This window comes from Dipodomys spectabilis, unplaced genomic scaffold, assembly GCF_019054845.1.
Source record: "Dipodomys spectabilis isolate Male_0828 unplaced genomic scaffold, ASM1905484v1 ptg000165l, whole genome shotgun sequence".
Lineage (NCBI taxonomy): Eukaryota > Metazoa > Chordata > Mammalia > Rodentia > Heteromyidae > Dipodomys > Dipodomys spectabilis.
In genome coordinates, this window is record NW_024870842.1 from 3,918,506 (window position 1) to 3,936,042 (window position 17,537).

Genomic DNA, 17,537 nt, shown 5'->3' on the forward strand with positions numbered 1-17,537 from the left:
AAGCCCTCGCCCGCCCAGCCACCGCGCCGCGGCCGCCCCTCTGCCGGGCCCCTCTCCTTCCCACCTCGCCCCCCTTCCCTCCTCGGTCCTCTTTGTCCCCGACGCTTCGCTGCGCTCCTCCTCTGCTCGGCCGCCCCGCCAGCGCCAGCGCAGTGCCCCGGGCTCCCCACCTTCCTGGAGTCCGACTCCCGACCCCCTGGACCCCAGCATCCCACGCCGTCCACTTATTCCTGCCCTGCCCTCAGGCCCGCATTGCTTCCTGACCTGTCCCCTCTGCCCTTCACCCTACACCCCGAATGTTCCCCCGGGTGGGCACACCTAGCCCAGCCACCTGACCCCAATGAGTATCTCAGGGTAACCAGCCCGGTTCCCATGTTCTACCTGCCCTGTCTTCCAGCGGGGTGTTGGGCCTGACCTTTCACAGGTAGGACGACTTGAAGCTTCCCGGGTTAAGCATCGTGTATCTCACCCCCACACACACACTCTCCCCCCCCCCCCATCCCCCGTGCTCTTGTTTGTATTCGAAAGGCATTTGGGTAACTGGATCTAGGCAGATCGTCCACTGCTCTCCGAAAGCATGTCCCTATTTTCCCAAAAAGGTTCTGGGTGATTAACTTCCCCATACTGCACTCACCCACTACCCTTTCTTTCTTCAGATTGTGCTCTCCCTCCTCCCTTCCCCCCCCCCCCCCATCAGCTTTATTGCTTTGACTTAATTTGAAAGTTTGGCCTTGAGCCTGGGCTGGAAAACATATTCAAGAGGTTGTGGGACCTGCTTCCTCTACCCAGTTTGGTTATCTTTGAGCTACTTTTATTGAACAGGAGGGGAGAGATTAGGAAATACTGCCCCCTGACAATCTCTCACTGTGCCATCACTGATCACACTTTGCTGGCCACGGGCCTGAACTTTTTCAGACAAGAATTCGATGAGTTTGTATACATTTCTTCTGTCTTCCAAAGTAGACACCGGGCTCAAGTGACACCTGTGCTTCTGTCTTCATTCAGTATTATCTTTCTAGAACCAAGCAGGGAAAATAAACTTCAGTTAGGTGAAAATGTGTATTTGCTCTTTTCCCAAAAACCTGTGTCCAGAGGTTGCATGAGAGAGCTGTGTGTATTCAAGAGAGGAACAAATGCTCACATTGTCCCTGAGTTGACTCTGATCACACACACACACACACACACACACACACACACACACACACACACACACTCCTGAAAGAGCTTTGGTCCCCTCTGAGTCTCCATTTAACGTTGACAACCCAGCATAGTTCCCTAATGGCCCAGCGGGTTGCACAAATTGGCAGTGCCCTGAGATATTATCAGGACAACACCCTATTGAGTAAGTTCTTGAAACTACACAAGTGGAGGCCCTTTCTCTGGGCCACTGGGCGCCTGTGGCCTTTCCACCAATCAGAGCTGGAGGTTGCACTGGCCACCTGTTGTGGAGAAAGGGAACATCTTTTAAGTTTCACTGTGAGTATTTAACAATGGTATATAGTGCAGGGGTTTGGCCCTGGGAGAGGAGCAGCCTGCTGATTGGGCTACCAGAAAAGAGTTGTGGTGCCCTCCCTTCCCCCTGTCCCCCCTCCCCCCAATCTCAGTGAGCTCTTTAGGAGAGCTGAAAAGATTAAGATGTTGAGTTTTTCTTTTCACTCTGGATTCTTCACCTTGTACTCATTCAATGGTGCATCTGGAGCACTCTGAGCTTGATTACAGAGGATGAAGAAAAGTATAATCAAAGTTACAGAGAGTAAACCTGACGTCGTAATCAAACCTCCAGGATCAGGCACACAAAAACTCTTGGCAGTGGAAATCCCGCTAGCTGCAGGAGTGGGAATTGCATGTAGGCAATGTGATGCATTGAGCATTGCAAACTGAAGTAAAAACCTTGTCCCAAGGAGCTCACAGAAGCTAGGAGCGACTGTTGTATCTCAGACTGCTTCTTGGCCAGTGGTTTGCAAGTCCTTTGGAGTTCCTCCTTGTTAGGCTGTAGATACCTTTGAAAAAGTGACAATAATCATGTTAACTAAGTGAGACTCAGAGAAACAAAAAACACATTTTCTCTCATATGTGGAAGTTAGATCTTAATTGTAAATATATATGTAAGCATACACAGGGTCATATGCATATAACACAAACACATTATCTGAAGTATGGTATACACAGGGGCAGACTCCGATTGACAGTTTAATAAAATGAGTATCAAGAAGCTGAAATTTGAAGTTGTGGAGGGGGTGAAGTCAAAGGGTGGGGAGTGAGATGAAGGGGATAGGGGTAGATGAATGAAGAGATAAAGGGTGGATGAATACATCATAATATGCAGTGTATACATGTGCAAATGGAGCTAGGAAAATTTCAGAAATGGTTGGGGTTGGGAGAGATAGGGGAGAGTTATAAAAGAACTGATGTTGATCAAGAGGCATTGTACTCATAAACTGGCATTGAAGTGAAACCCCTTTGTACAACTACTTAAAGATAATAAAAAGAATTTCTAAAAAAGAAAGACGAGAAATATTCTTCAGATGACATTTAATTATGATGATCTAGGTAAGGTAAGCAAAAGGTATGAATAGAGACTTTGATTAGGGAGAGGGGAAGGGAAAAAACCCATGAGACAAGATGGGTACATTGGAGTCATTTAGAATGAGAAAAACACTAGGCATTTTGGTTGTCTGATCATTTACTTGATGGTTTTGTCTAGGCAGTCACCATACATATGGTGGGTATTTTTGCTGTTGTTTTGGTTTGGTTTTGGTGGCAGTGGGGTTTAAATTCTAGGCTCATGCTTGTTTGGTAGACACTCTTTAACACTGAGCCACACCTCTCCAGCTCTGTTTTTGTGCTTTTGTTTTTGTTTTTGCTATAGTTGTTTGCTGGTCATTTTTTGAGACAGAGTCTCATTTCCTGCATGAGCAAGTATCTGGCATGATCCATCTATGTCAGTCTTACCTTAGGTTAACAAGCCCACACCACCACATGAACTTTTCTGCCCAGGTTGGCCTTGAATATTGGCAGCTATTTTTGACCACCTATGATGTGCCTGACATTATTTTAGGCACTGGCAAATGAGTAAAAGTCCCAACTTGACTCATCAGAAAGCTTTCAAAGAGTACTATGAATTGTGATGCACACACAAACACACATACACACAAGTATGCACCCCATCCAGTCACCTAGAGATCATGTCATAGAGGTCACTGCCATTCATGGCAGCAACTTGATAAATTCATATGTAGTATGCAGGATGTGTGGTGTTTAACTTCTAAGGTGTTTGTAAAATAAGACTTCAGGGAAGAGGCAATTCACACAAGATCACTGTAAGATTCCAAGAACCCTGGATCATGCCTGGTACACAGTTTGTTTGCAATAAATAAATATTCATTTAAGAGAGAAAGATTAAGCCAGTGGCTTGCACCTGTAATCCTGGATACTTGGCACTCTGAGATTAGGAGTTTTGCATTCCAGGACAGCCAGGCCGAACTCTAACTCAATGGAAGGAAGCTGGATATAGTGGTACATGCCTGTTCAAGGACTGGAAGCCTAAAATAGGCAGATTGAGGTCCAAATGCATCCCTGGGCAGGAAGTAAGGTCCCATCTCAAAAACTTTCCAGCAAAATAAATAAATAAATACAACTGTAGCTATGACTCAGCATTAGTGCACCTGCCTGACAAATGCAAGACCCTCCGTTCAAACCACAGTACTACCAAAAGAAAAGAAAAAAGGAAAGGAAAACAGGAAAGAAGGGAAGGAGAACGTGAAAAAAGAGGGGAAGGGGGAAAGAACATGGGATATTTTATAGTGGAATATGATTTTCAGAGAATCTGGCCAAGATAGGATTTGAGAAAAGCATATCCAAGACTCCTGGATTGGGTAAGAACACTCTACCTTAGAGAAAGAGGAATAGGACCTTTCACAAACTCCTGCCATGTTAGATTCTTTGTATATGTTAAAACTAAGATAATATTTGTTTCATTTTAAATTGATCAATCTTTCCATTACATTTGAAACACTGCCTAATTTCACCAGTTCCAGTGGATCTGAAGCCCATTCATTAAAAATTTTAGAACATACGAAAACATATATAGGGTCATATGCATATACGCACAAACAAGTTAACTAAAGTATGGTATACACAGAGGAGGATTCCAATGGTGTGATTCCTTTGAACAACTTACAGTTTAATAGAGTAAATACTGGAAAGCTGAAGCATGTGTTGTGAAGATACAAAGGGGAAGAGAGAAGACAAATGGAGAAAGGAAGGGTAGGAGAATACAATCATATTCACCGTATATATGTGAAAATGGCATTAGGTAACTTGTGGGGATGCGTGGGGTTGAGAGAGTGGGAAGAGTAAAAGGAGTGACGTGGGTCAGGATGCATTGTACTCACACACGGACGCATTGAAAGCCCTTTGCACAGCTACTTACAGATAATTTTTAAAATTTAGAATGATGCTCTAAAAACATTCAGGCAGTTGACTGTCATGCTATTTGTCCTCCTGAGGTCTTTTTCCAGTCTATCTTGTTTATGTAATGCCACACTGAAAGACATCCATCATGTTAGGTTAGGTTTGAAATTGAAGAAACTTCTTTAAAAATTTATCTTAAACATGATTTGAACTGATGCTGAATGGTGCTAACAATTATTGATTTAAAAGGATAGCAGAATCCATTCAGCAGCCAAAACACTTCTGAGCATAAGAAAACTCCTTGAGGGTTTTTATGTGATTTGGCTCAAAACTATCAGTTTTATTGGCTTGATATTTCTTGATTTTGTTGTTGTTGTTTTGGTTTGGTTTGGTTGGTCATGGGGCTTGAACTCTGGGTCTGGACGCTGTCCCTGAACTTCTCAGCTCAAGGTGAGCATTCTACCACTTGAGCCACCGTGCCATTTCTGGTTTTTGGGTGTTTGGGGGGTTTTTTTTTTTTTGAGAGAAGAGTCTCAGTTTCCTGCTTGGGCTGGTTTGAACCTCCATCCTCAGATCTCAGCCTCCTGATTAGCTAGGATTACAGGCATAAGCCACGAGTGCCCAGCTTGGCTTGATATTTTAAGTGAAGGGTTGGTATCATCCAAGAATCACTTTAAAAAAAAAATGAGAAAACAGGGGGCTGGGAAGGTGGCCTTGCATGCATGAGGCCCTGGGTTCGAATCCTCAGCACCACATAAGCAAAAAGAAAAAAGCCAGAAGTGGCACTCTGGCTCAAGTGGTAGAGCGCTAGCCTTGAGCTGAAGAGCTGAGGGACAGCGCCCCAGCCCAGAGTTCAGGCCCCAAGACCGGACCCAAAAAAATAAATAAATTAAATAAAAATGAGAAAACAATACACACAATTTACAAAATATGAAAGCAACTTGAAATCCCTATTTTATTATCTATTTATTATTATTTTTGTTGTTGTTAAGCAAGATGATCCCTTGAACACAACATTAGAGCTTAAACGGTTTTATAACCAGAAGTCTTACTGAGACTTCCCTTTTAGGAATCTGTGAAAACAGCTTAACCCCTCTGTATTCCTCTAGCCCAATGAGAAGATGGTACTTTAAAATATTAGAAATAGTTTAATTCTCTTGAGTTTTCGTGATAAAAAGCCCTACCCAAATATTATGATCCTTGTTCGAAATATGTAATGGAGCCAAATTAACGGCAGCTCCAAGTGGAAATGAACAAGGCTAGAGCTACTCAAGTTTCTTCCCATCTATTCCCATAGTAACAACTAATATATTAGCTTGGTAAAACGTCTGGGAGTTGGTTCTACTTCCAAATCTGGCCTTGAATCATAAAGTGTAGCATTGCTATCCAGCCTGGGTTCTTAAGATGTGTTTATAACTCATCTCCATGAAATGTAAGAGTTTGACATCAGAGAATCAGCACTTTACATTCATGGTTTAAATCACATGCAATGAAAATCAAGACTTACCAAGGTCTCACAATAGTGAATATATATGATAGAGGAAGAATTTGACATTTGGGGCCCAGTCACAGGTCACCAGTGCAAGATTGGAAACAAACCATAAGAGGGACTTGCAGCTAGAAATCACAATGTAAAAAAAAAAATCCCAAATTTAGTCATTTGTAGTTTCTTTTCTTCTTTCTTTCTTTTCTTTTCTTTGTCATGGGACTTGAACTCAGGGCCTGGGAGCTGTCCCTGAGCTTTTTTGCTCGAGGCTAGCATTCCACCACTTTGAGCCATAGTACCACTTCTGGTTTTCAGGTGGTTAATTGGAGATAAGTCTCATGGCCTTCTGCTGAGCTGGCTTCTAACCTCCATCCTCAGATCTCAGCCTTCTGAGTAGCTAGGATTATAAGCATGAACCACCAGCACCCAGCAAATCTAAAGTTTTTTATATGAAAATGCAAGCTATTTTGATTGTTTTTTATGCTGGTGGAGGAAAAAAAAAAAACTAGAAACTTGGGCAAATAAGGAAAAAATAAACTTTTCCTCCATAATAATAAATACATGTTCAGTTGTTTACCTGAGGCTTCTTTTCATATTACTAAAACCAATTTTGGTCATACTGGCCTCTTGTACCATCAAGACGAATTGAGTAAAATAAAATAAACCAATGGTCCGCTCCATAGGCTATTACTCCTAGTAAGAATAGATATGCCTGTAGGTTCTGACAGATATGCAGTAATTATGGAACAGTAACCTCAAAACCCTAGTAGCAAAAAAATTAGTAAGCTGAAAATTCATCCCCAGAAATATGAAATGTGTCAGGCATTTGTCTGTAACCTAAGTAGCTCTTCCATAAAGGCATTTGCAAAACCAATACATTCAAAACAATCAAGAGGTGTGTAATTTTCAGTGTGTTTACACTCTAACTTAAAAAAAAATACTGTATTCACAGGAACCTTAAACTGTTGTCCTGCCTGTTTTCTGAAAATATATTCCATTTCTTCTAAAAATGAAAGAATGACCTCTTTTGCAGGAACAATTTTCAGAGGACAGTGTGTTTATCAAATGGTTTCCCTGCTTTCATAAAAAAACAATTTATTTTCACTGAACTCTTCGAGATAAGCATCAAAGCCAGGAAGAATTACAATGAAGTTTATAATTACACTTCAGAAACAAATACTGGGTATAGTTTTTATTTTGCTCTGGTGAAAAAGATTCTCCCCCCCCCCCCCCAAGGGACAGAGCTAGTGGTGGGGGTGGAGGTTTACAAGAGAATGAAAATCAGGAAGCCCAGTGTGTTTACAGCAGGCAGGCCTCCTGCAGTGCTACCCACAAAGACCATGTCTGAACAATGAGAGAAGACTCAGGACTTTCTTGGCAAATGGGTGGGAGTCAGTGCATATTTTATTTTTTCCACTAAGGGATAACTATCCGGACATGAAGGAGAAGAGAAAACTGTTGGGCAGATAGACATGGAAATCTTCCATGACAGATCAATAAAGAATTGCACATAAATACCTCTCCAAGACATCCTTTCCCTGTTAAGTATCCACGTTTATCAGCTTAATTTAGATGGCATGTTATTTTTACTACCATGGAACAATGAAATTGTTTCAAATAATAATAAGGAAGAACCGAGTCTCATCACCATTGTTTTTATTAAGAAATGGGAAACAATTGCTTTGATCACACAGTAGCCCAGGACTACCACAAAATGATCTGCTCTGATTTACAGAGATCTGCGCATGCCAAACAGATGAGTGTTTGCTTTTCGAGTAATGGTGCAGGTGCATCTCCTGCCGTGACTAAATCTCTACCTCATCAAACTTTCGCCAGAGTGGGACATGCCCTCTTTTCCTGGAACAGTTTCAAGTTTTCTCCTCACCAGCCTTCTAGCCACCTGTTTATGGAGTTCATCCTCAGGAGTTGATGCATGCAATTAGAAACAAGAAAATGAAAATAAATGACCTTGTTTGTTATTTATAACAAAGAAACTCAGCAAAATTAATGCTGTGGAGTTTGACCTCCTGACCCGAAAGAAAGAGCCACCTCATGGCTTTGTGGCCAAGACACAATAGTCTGGCCGCTCCCATTGTCCAGCCAACGTGACTTTTGGATGGTCATTAAAACCAACCGTATATCCAAAATATTAAATGTTTTACAACTTAGATTAAAGGATTTACACTCTTTAAAAAAAAAGTATGTTTAAAGAAGTGAGGCTAGTTAGCAGAAGAGCCCTGGGAATTGAGGAATAGTTAAATATATAATAGAAATCCAATAGAAGAGTGGTCTTTGAAAGTACTCCAGAAAAAGCATGGTGTTTCCTCCCTGTTGAGGCTACTAGTATACAAGGAAAAAGACAGCTTCTATCTGTTATAAGAATGCAATGTAAACGCTGCCCCCTACAGGTGTTCAGTGATACAGCATCATCATTTTCCCTTCCTCCCGTTCACTCAAACCATGAACCCCCAAAGACAGGCAGGAATTGACTGTCACAATGAAGATCAGAAGGCTTTTCAGAGTTGGTATTTGTTTAAAACATTTCAGGTGGAATGGTTGGCTAAAATGTGTCAACCTTGTATCTTATACTTTGTGTGGTTGAGGTTCAGAGTAGGGTCCAGTACTACCTCTTGCCTCGCCTCTTTTGGTTCCTTTTACAGATTTACCCACAGCAAACTCTAGGAGGGTCCTGCATTCTTCTAGACATGAAAGTAAAATCCATATGTGAAAGAACAGGTGAGTGACTCAAGTAGCAGAACATTTGCAAAGGTCTCAAATTCAACCTGCCAATAATAATAATTGTATTTTCTTTTCTTTTGCTTTTTGGTGCCATTCTTGGGGCATGAACTCAGGACCTAGGGGCTGCCCTGAGCCTTTGTGCTCAAGGCTAACATTCTACTACTTGAGCCACAGCTCCACTTCCAGCTTTTTGGTGTTTAATATGGGTGATAAGTGTCTCACAGAGACATATTATGTTTGTGTATGCATATGTGTGTGTTTAATATGGTGAGATTGTTGTGTTTAATTATGGTGATAATTTTGGTGTTTAATATGGTGATCAGTGTCTCATGGACTTTCCTAACTGGGCTGGTTTCAAACCACAATCCTCAGATCTCAGCCTTCTAAGTAGATAGGATTACAGGTGTGAGTCACCAGTACCTGACCATGTTTGATTTTTCCCCCATCCCAACTGCTTGTATATTGATCCATCTACTCAAGGCTTCCATATCTTTGTTTTATTTTTCCCCTCAGGAGGAAATAACTATTTTAAAAGAGAATCTCTACTGTTCTTCAAAAATATCTTCTTCAGTTTCCAAAGGAATTCCCACTGTTAGGCACATAGCAGGATTTTAGACCATTCTCCCTCCTCACTGTTCTTTCTGATCCTATAGGATGGGTACTTCATTGGGGGCTTCTTCCCAATCTCCACCCCTCACTGGAGATGCTGCAATCAGAAATCTGGTGAGGGCAGAGCAAGGCATAAACAAGAGTAACAGAGGGGTGGATTTGATCAAAGTCCAACACATGGCACATACGGAAATATCACAAGGAAATCCCTTTGTACAAATAATATATGCTAATTAAACCTTTTTTTAAATTTTGAAAGAGAAAAGAAAAAGATAAGAGTATAGTTCAAGTAGTAGAGTACTTGTGTAATACATATCAATATCCTGTACCACTGGATATAAATAAGTAAATAAATCTGTTAAGACTACATGCACCCTTGTTAGTCCCTTCCACACCTACAACAACAAAATTATGGTCATGGATGATCCAACTTTCTCTTTGTAATCAGCCAATTCTCCACCCCAAGAAAAGCCACTTATCTGACACACAAAGCCACGTGCCATTGATTGTTGTAATGAAATCTGGAAACATCTCAGAGTTCCCACCGTGTGCTGCAAGACCAGGCTTGATAGCTGTGGTCAGTGCAAGAGATAGGAAAGTGTGAGCATTCCAGATGACCCAGAACCAGACCTGCGTCTTTCTTTCTCAACAAAATTTTACTAGACTTACCCAAGAAGGTAGTACTAAGACTCCAAAAATGGGGAAAACATGGTTCTTGTCCAGGCTCAACAGAAAGTATTATAATAATGGAATGCTATAATCATTGCCATGGAAGAAGCATTGGTGACAGACTATTGGTGGGGGCGGGGTCTCAGAGAAATTAGAGCCAATTTTAAATCAGGATGACCACAGGAAGCTATGTGGAGAAGGCATTTGAAAGGCTGCATTTGGGAGACACAGGAAGGATAAAAAAATTAGTCTAAAGGAGAAAGTTTTCAAACAGTTGTAAAGTTATAGTGTGGTAGGGTTTGCGGTTAAATGATGCTTGGATAAGGCCCTAATATAATTGTGGGCAACCACAACAAATTCTCGATCACATTCCTATTTTCTTTTTTCTTGTCAAAGTGATGTACAGAAGGGTTACAGTTACATAAGTAAGGTAATAAGTACATTTCTTGTCAAACTTTTTACCCCTTCCCTCATTTTTTCCTACTTTTCCTCCTCCTTCCCCAACAAGTTCTACAGATTGTCTTGTAAATATTCACTGTTGCATTCATGTTCCTGAATTTTCTATCCCTCAGCTATTTCTGCTTTCCATGTTTCTTTCTGGGTTTTGTTTTGTTTTTGTTTAATTTGGTCTTGATTTTGGTTTGGTTTATTTATTTATTAATTTTTTTGCTAGGACTGAGGTAAGGGAGGTTTGAACTCAGAGCTAGGGCCCTATTCCCTACCTTTTTAAAACAGGCTGGCACTCTGCATCTTAAGCCACAGCTCCACTTCTTACTGGCTACTTGGAGATAAGAATCTCACAGACAAGTGTGGCTGAAATTAGGAAAGCAACTCCATTTGTAATAGCCCCACAAAAAATAAAATACCTAGGAATTAACTTAACTAAAGAAGTGAAGGACCTCTATGATGAAAACTTTAAAATCTTGAAAAAGGAAATCAACACAGAACTTAAAAAATGGCAAAACCTCCCATGCTCCTGGATTGGAAAGATTAACATCATGAAAATGGCAATACTTCCCAAGGCTATCTACAAATTCAACGCAATACCTATCAAAATTCCAACCTCATTCTTCAAGGAAATAGAAGAGGCAATCCAAAAATTCATATGGAACAATAAAAGACCTCGAATAGCAAAAACGCTCCTGAATGGAAAGAACACTGCTGGAGGAATATCAATACCAAACTTCAAACTCTACTATAAAGCCATAGTAATCAAAACAGCTTGGTATTGGCATAAGAACAGACCTCAGGACCAATGGAATAGAATTGAAAACCCAGAAATGAACCTACAGACCTATAGCCATCTAATCTTTGATAAGGGAGCTAAAACAATAGAATGGAAGAAAGACAACCTCTTCAGTAAATGGTGCTGGCAAAATTGGTTAACTACATGTAGAAAACTTAAGCTAGATCCTTATATATCACCCTGCACCAGAATCAACTCCAAATGGATCAAAGACCTTGAACTCAAAGCAGACACTCTGAAAACATTACAGGATGGAATAGGAGAAACCCTAGGTCTCTTTGGCTCAGGCCGAAATTTTCTGAATAGAGACCCGGAAACACAACAAATCAAAGAAAGGTTGGACAAATGGGATTGCATAAAGTTGCAGAGCTTCTGCAGGGCAAATGACATAGCTAGCAAGATCAATAGAAAGCCCACGGATTGGGAGAAGATCTTTACTAGCCATACAACGGACAAGGGTCTCATATCTAAAATATACTTGGAACTCAAAAAATTAAACCCCCCAACAACAAATCCTCAAAGAAACAACTGCCCAATAAATAAGTGGGCGAAAGACTTAAAGAGAAACTTCTCTGAAGAAGAAAGAAGGATGGCCAATAGACACATGAAGAAATGTTCAACATCCCTAGCCATAAAAGAAATGCAAATCAAAACAACATTGAGATATCACCTCACTCCAGTTAGAACAGCAAAAATCAAGAACTCTAACAACAACAGATGCTGGAGGGGATGTGGACAGAAAGGAACCTTACTTCATTGTTGGTGGGAATGTAAACTTGTTCAACCACTTTGGAAAGCAGTATGGAGGTTCCTCAAAAGACTTCACATAGAACTCCCCTATGACCCAGCAATCCCACTTTTGGGCATTTACCCTAATGTTTACAAACAAGACCACACTAAAGCTACCAGCACAACTATGTTTATTGCAGCATTATTTACCATAGCTAAGATATGGAACCAACCCAGATGCCCCTCAGTAAATGAATGGATCAAGAAAATGTGGTATACATACACAATGGAATTCTATGCCTCCATCAGAAAGAATGATTTTCCATTTGTTAGGAAATGGAAAAACTTGGAACAAATTATATTAAGTGAAGTAAGCCAGGCCCAAAGAAACGTAGGTCCCATGGTTTCCCTTATTTGTAATATCTAGTATATGTATGAGTCAAGCGGAAAAGGTCAGATAATGTGATGTCAGGAAAATGAACCCTTAGATGTGTATTTTAATGTTTTTTTCTTTCATGCATGTGTTTCTAACACATTTATAAGATTATCTCTTTGTTGCTTTGTATGTCCCTCCCCCACAGTATAACCCTTGCTTTCACTATATTTGATGTCAGTATAACTTGTGGAGGAGATGGGGAAAAACCAGTTGTTTAAGGATACAGGTGGACCTGTTGCAACAATGAGAAGTACAAGTTGTCATGTCCAAAACGAGCTTTACAACATTAGTGCGTGGGGGGGGGGGGGAAGGGGGGGAAGGGGGGGAAGGAGAAGGATTGGGATTAGGGGGAGAGGGGGGAGGCTGGGAAGGGATGTGAAGGGTAAACAAAGGAGGAGGCTGCAATGCTTGGTAAGAAATGTACGCATTATCCTGCCCAAGTAACTGTAACTCCTCTGTACAGTATGTTCACAAATAAAATTAAATTAAATTAAAAAAAAAAAAAAGAATCTCACAGACTTTCCTGCTAGGATTAGAGACATGAGCCACAGGTGCCCAACTTCCTTTCCACATTTTCATTTCAGGGCCAAATTGGAAGAAGCTTCTCTTTGGCATGTGATGGTCTTGGAGAAGATGAAAACCATGGAAGGATACTCTGGCTCTTAAAATTCCTGCACACTCATTTCCACTCATGGCCAAAGCCATGAGTCTGTTGCCAAAGCAAGTCAGATTGTCAATCACGATGTCAATGAATTACAAAGTGGATTCTCCTTAGAAGAACTAGCCTGGAAGGACGATTAGGACCAATGCTTTGCAATGATATAATTAATAATGTGGGAAGAATATTTAACAGACCTATGAAATTTCCAAGTGTGGAAGAAAGGAAGAACTTGGTGAGATATGATGCTAGGAGACCTAGGAGAGGATGGGATGAGAAGGGAAACAGTACAGGTGTGAAAACCATGTGAAAATGACATGAGAATCCTGGCTAGGAATTGTGATCTGAACTTGGACCCATATGTAGTAAATTCATTTAACAATTTATGCACTTTGTGCCAGTTTGATAGACAGATAAACACACACACACACACACACACACACACACACACACACAAAGCATGGATTTACCAAGGCAGGAGAACTGGAAAAACAACTGTTTATTAGAATGACATTTTTAAAAATGGTGGGTGGCCAAAGGAGCCTGGTACTGCTGTTTCTACTGCTGCTGTGTGGATCTGGGGTTGGGCACCGGCTTTCATGGGGTTAGTGGATTTTGCTGCTTAGCTATCTTCCTTTTTGTAGACCCTATAGATTGGCTGGCTCTTCGGGGTCATGGTTTGAATTTTGTGTACATGGGAACATCTTAGAGAGTTCAGCTTTTACATGCACATCATCTTGCCCATTCCATCTGGCCCTTGATATTTCTCTGTCTACCATGTCTTCTTAATGGGGGGGGTCTCTTCTACTATAAATTTTTTCTTATGTTGCAGAAGGGGTCACATAGAGGTTAAATAACTTATTTAAGGACACAGAAATAGTATAGAGTAGAACTGTGATGCAAATTAAGATCTTTTCCTTCTATCACATCATTGTAGGGCAAGGAAATAGAAATGTCACCTTCCTTTAGTAGTGACTTGCTATTCTTTATCACTTACACTCACTGTCTGAGAGCAAGGTAATACAATGCCTTTTCTCTTCTAGCAGAAGTTGTCATTACAATGATGTTTATATAACCATGCCTTGCACAGTACAAGCTTGTGAGTGAATAAAGAAGAAACAAATCTTTATGACAGGTACTAGAAAACCTTGTGGCAGAGATGGTTGCTGCTCAACAAATTCACACTGGCTCCCCATCATGTATTTTCCAACCTTTCTTAATGTTAGTGAGGGGCCATGTGACCAGAACTGACCAATGAGCTATGATCAGAAGTAATGTTCATGCTGACACAATTAAAGTCAGCAAGCATCCTCCTTAGCTGCCCCCCCCCACTGTGCTATCATTAAATTTATCAGATAACTCAGGTACAATGACAGAAGAGCCATTCATCCCTTAGCATGTATATGAGCAAACATGTCTTGATGGTATTAAGTTACAAGTACATTTGTTATAGCAGCATAATTTAGCCTATACTCCCTAATGTAGATCTTGACTTAATTGGTATAAGTAACTATATTCATCTTGCTCAATTTCTTACTGCTACTGCTGGATGTAAGTGACCATATTCATCTTGCTTAATTTCTTACTACTACTGCTGTATTGAAGTCTTTATACATGGTATTTGCTCAACACACTTCAGAATAGTTCATAAATTGAGTCTAGCTTATGCATGCCATATGGTAAACCATCTATTAACTGTTTTTAGAAACAGTAGTTGACCTGTCTTCCTGAAATATTGTATCATATCATGTCTCAGATTAAGATTTTGCTATGTATGTAATCAACTTTCAACTACCTTCTCTAACTCTCAAAGTCCTCATAACCTTACAGATTTATAGACTCCCAAAACTTAACTTCTTTATTACCTTACTCCACATACTATACTCAAATCACAACTCCTTGCCACATGCCCCCCACCATGAGATTTACATTACCCTAGATAACAGTGCCTATTCTTGAGCAAATTATTTCAAGTCTCTGAGCCTCTCCAAAGTGAGTTTCATATTCTGTGAAATTATTATCTAGAAAGAATGAGAGCATGCATTCAAAATTTTTTAATTATTCAGGATGATGAAGATGTGAAAATTTTGTATTTGGGCTCATTTGTAAATATTAATTAGCTTGATAGGTTGGAAAAGTGTTAAAGGTGTCTAGTTTAGCAACATATCAGCCAAAATCTCCCTTGATGATCTTGTTCAGGACATTGCTATCTAGACACACTCGAAGAAGGAATTAGGGAGATATTGATGGTTAACTTCTCCAAATTCCTTCCTTCCTATTTTATGTAATCCTATCTCTATTTTATTTAGGTCTATATTCATCCAGAGTAGATCTTTCATGATGGCTCTGTCTTCATTGTCAGTGATTGGTTGATATGCTTTGATTTGGGTAGTCTTGATTGTAGATTTGATTGGATTGAGAAACAGCTAGGATGCTAATGTACTCTCCAGGTGTATCTGAGAGATTTCCTGAGAGGATTAACTAAGGGAAGAAGGCCTACTATCCCATAGTCTGGAAGCTTCATTGGAATTAAAGGAGAAAACTAGACATTTTCTCTATCTGCTTTCGGGCTGTCAAGATGTGAGCTGTTCTGCTACACCACACACCTCTCATTGTGATGGACCCAAATCTCTGAAACATTTCCCCCTTAACTTGTTTTTCCCAACTATGTTGGCACAGGAATGAGAAGTCTGACTAATATATTTAGGCATGGCTCATGATGCATTTCTGATTGGTAGAACAATACAAAAGAGCTCAGGAAGGTTGAGCCAAACTCAATGCCACATGCCTGTGACCCCAGATCTTGGGAAGTCTAGATCAGGAGCTTCTAGGTCATCTTGGGCAAAAACAAAGCTATCAGAACCCTATCTCAACAAACAAGCTGGGTGTGGTTGTACACATCTGTACTCCTAGTTATAGGGAAAGACAAGATTGAAGGATCATGGTCTGAGGAAAAAGCACAAGATCTTATCTGAAACATAACTGAAGCAGAGAGGGTTAAGAGAATGACGTAAGTGGTAGAATGCTGCCATAACAAGAAGTCCCTGAGTTCAAAGCTCAAGATAGCCAAGCAAAAAAAACGAATAATCAAAGACCAGGAGTGCAGGAAGGCTTTCAAGAAGGATTTTTTTTTTACTGACAAGAAAGAAATATGTAAGAGAAAACAGTCATGTTTTTCTGGTCACTGTCATGTCGCAAGATGTTGCAGCTATCACATTGACATGAAGGGATGGCCCTGAGGTCAGAGCTGACATGCTGGGAGGAAGACAGAGGAACAGAAAGGCAGAAAGAACAAGGATCTTGACAACACCAACCCAGAGTCATTTCTATCCTACATACATCTTTAGCTTTGGATACTAATGAGTCTGTTTCCTCTTGTATGCAACAGAAATGGAGTCAGGGACTCTTGCTATATTAACCTATAATTACAGAGCAACCAAATACCAGAGTGGTTGGCTAAGGATATTCCTTTCCTTAGGGCTCTGCAGGCTAGAAAGCCCAGAAGCAGTGTTCTCGGAGAAGAGGAGCTCCTTCCTTTTGCCTCTCTTCCTGTCCTCTTGATAGCTGTCCTGTTGTGTTTCCTCATACCATCTTTCCTCTGTGCACACATCCACACATGCTCTGTGTTCCTCTGCATGTTTTAATGTCCCTTTTTTGGGGTGTTGGTTCCAATACCGGGGCCTTTCATTTGGGTCCTGGGTATTGTCCCTCAGCTTTTTCACTCAAGGCTTGATACTCTACCTCTTGAGCCACATCTCTACTTCCAGCTTTTTGGTGGTTAATTCAAAGCCCAGGCTGGCTTTGAACTATGACCCTCAGATTTCAGCCTCCTGAGTAGCTAGAATTACAGCCATGAGCCACCCAGTGCCTGGTTCCTTTATCTTTTCTTTTCTTTCCTTTCCTTTTTTTTTTTTTTAATATAAGAAAATTGGTCAGGTGGAATCAGACTTATCTTAATGGCTTTTTTCTGACTAGGTAATTCACCATTTTGTAAGGTCTATCAACCATATCACTCATATGAGGAACTGAGGATCAGAGGCTTCAACATATGAATTTAGAGGAGACACGGTTTAGCTCATAACGTTTGTTTATGGCAAAGGGGGGTTTAATTTTGAAAATTGCAGAAAAAAAATCTCACAGAATCAAAACCCAAGTTATAAAGTCAGACTTCATGAGAACTGGAAAGCCAACAGTCAGCCATCCTTTTTCTCCTTTTCCTTCTTCCTGGTCTCATATTTCTGGTTCTTTCCACATGTTTGCTTTGGTTCTTTCTCTCCACAGATCAAAATCCCCAAATTGGTGGCCTTGCTCCCTAAATTATGTTTGGGTCACTATAGAGACTCAGGTTTTGTGTGTCTTTATCAAATGTTGGAGGTAGAGAATCAGGCCCAGTTTGCATCAAATATTTGCCCTAGGTCTGATATACTACAGTCAGAGGGAAGGAAAGTTGAGAGATAAGAGTTCTGAGTCCTGGGGTCCATGGCTTAGTGAAAAGTTTGAGGAGAAGAAAGTACTTGGAAACTTCTAGGGAATAGGGAAAAGTGAATAAGAT